General features: G+C 41.8%; 1 long non-coding RNA gene across 1 annotated transcript; it reads left to right on the top strand.

Moving 5' to 3' along the window:
* The first annotated feature begins 203 nt into the window (after window positions 1-203).
* LOC135350840 (uncharacterized) lies at window positions 204-2,280 on the top strand. The gene is made up of 3 exons (XR_010399299.1): window positions 204-442; window positions 714-810; window positions 2,142-2,280. It is a non-coding gene; the product is annotated as an uncharacterized LOC135350840 (long non-coding RNA).
* Window positions 2,281-2,569: the final 289 nt, after the last annotated feature.

Here is a 2,569-nt window from a genome sequence, read left to right on the forward strand (position 1 = left end):
GAGCATATACGGTATCTTGTTTGTTAAGGTGATGTGTCTGTGCAGGTAAGCTTACATATCTCAGAGCCACGAAAATGCATCCCACAAACTGACTAAATATTGCTCAACTATGAATGTGTGACCAGCTATAATTATGGTAGATTGTTTCCATGGACAGCGTGTTTAGTTAAAACGACACTTTTTGGCGAGTCAAATAGCTGTATTTTAATCGATTCTGACGGTGCAATCGTTTAATTAGCAGTAGGTTAGCTCACAATTTTCAATATAATTATAGTTATTAAGTAGAACAATGCTATGTATCGTAGTATGTTATTGCAACAGTCTCAATCTTGTTGTGATGTTGATGTATGTGCAGGTGGACTTCTACATCTTCCAGAGTCAGGGGGCCAATCATGCAGTGAGGGAGGCAGTCTGCATCTGTACTGCAGAGCTAGGCACTAAGGTGGGTGGGTGGTCATGTGATAGTGCCTGTGTAATCTATATCCCCTAAAGTCCGATATCATGTGTTCAGTAGCATACATAATTATGTTTACACATTACAGCTCAACAATTCAACCCCCCCCACACACTCACACACACACACACACACACACACACGCACACACACACACACACACACACACACACACACACACACACACACACACACACACACACACACGCACACACACACACACACACACACGCACACACACGCACACACACACACACAGGTGAAGGATTGTCTGAAAATGACTGGTGAGTGGTACTGTTGTAGTGTTTCCATGATGATGTGTGGAGCTTTATGGTGTAGTGGGGTATGGGATAAAGGTATGCTAGCTTATAATTATGTCATGTACAAGTAGCCTCGACTCCAGCCCCTTGAATAGTGGGCCTGGTATTTACTGTTGGTGCGTGGGTGGACAATTAATTTATTATTTACCGTATTTTATCTCATTGAACGTTAAAACGGTATTTTATCTTATTGTGATAAAGAACAGAAAAAAGAAAAAGAAGAGGCTATACCTCTCTGTATATACTGTAGACAGAAACAGCTAAGTAAAACATCAGCTCTGTAGATTTATTCATTAACTTGAGGCTCGGATCGGATACACACTCAGGCGACAAGTTAATCTCATAAGAAATTAGTTAAACCTGTGGGTAAAAAATAAATGTTGATAAGTACAGTGGCTGTGACGTAACATAATGTGAGGACTACTTATTGATTTACACAATAGATTTACCATTGAAAGCACTATTCATTAATACACACTCAAGCAACAAGTCCGGATACACACTCAAGCAACAAGTCCCTCGGATCGGATACACACAAGTCCCTCGGATTGTAAACACATTCAGGCCACACAGTTCTCGGATCAGATACCACGTACTTACTCTGTGACCAATTTTCGGCAAATGTCACAACAATACTTCCTTCCAGAGAGAATGGCACTGAACGTCGAACAGACACACCAACACTTTGAAGATGGCTTCACTCAGAGAAACAAGAGGAGAAATCACCATCACAACACTTCTTTCAGAGAGAGGTGCACTGGTCCTGTCAAGCTTCACATCAATCAAGAAAGGGAGTGTCTGGAAAGCAGATGGACTTGCTCTGGGACTTGCCATAGCCGGTCGGTACGGTACCCACATAAACACCAGCGTACAGACACTTCAACGCCTCCAGCTGCTTGTCTTTCAAGACTAGACCTGGTTTTCCAACACAGGATAACGCGTACGCGAGAGCAGAAGAGAAGGTAGCAGCCAATACACAACTTGGACTAAATTTCTTTTTTTCAATGACATCATTATAAATGAAACGGATATCAATGTTTTACAAACTAATGCGGAATAAGAATACTGATAAATATACTGCAATTTACGATTACCCAGATTCTGGGTAATTCTGGTGCATGCGTAAACAGTGTATACCAGGCCGCCTTTCTCAGCGGCTTGGAATCGAGGCTAATGTACAAGGTGCATGTTCGTGATAAGGGTATGTGTTTTGTAGATGTTGTGGTAGATAAATGTGGGCCAGTGTACACAAGAGAATTCTCAAGTGAGCTTATGAATGTGTTGTGATGTAAATAAAGGCACTGCAGAGTATAATAATTATACGTAATAGCAGTTTTAACTAAATCTAATCTTGTATCCCCCTCCAGTTTCATTCTCCTGCTGGGAGAGCTGAGTGGTGTGAGTGGGTGTAGTGACCGAGTGTCCTCCCTCCTCTCCCTCTGTGCTGAGACACTACGACACAGACACTACCCTCAACACATCAACCTCCTGGAGACACTGCTCAAACTGGTGAGATGGGTGATAAAAGGATACTCATTGTGTCATTCAGTAATACATGCGTGCAAGAATCACTAAAACTTCAGTGCATTAATGTCATTGTGTGATAACGTCCAGGCCAAAGTATACACTAGCACTTGTAATTATTCGTGCATGTATGTCGGGCCTCCTCTGGTGGTGACCCTATGCTCTGTAAGTTATAAAGTTAATTTAGTGATGTATTGTTGTATTATCGATAGCGTGGGTTGAAATTTCTTAGACAGCTAGATCACCTAAATTTCCTCAAAAGCTGACACTG

The sequence above is a fragment of the Halichondria panicea genome, chromosome 1, assembly GCF_963675165.1.
Source record: "Halichondria panicea chromosome 1, odHalPani1.1, whole genome shotgun sequence".
NCBI classification, from domain to species: domain Eukaryota; kingdom Metazoa; phylum Porifera; class Demospongiae; order Suberitida; family Halichondriidae; genus Halichondria; species Halichondria panicea.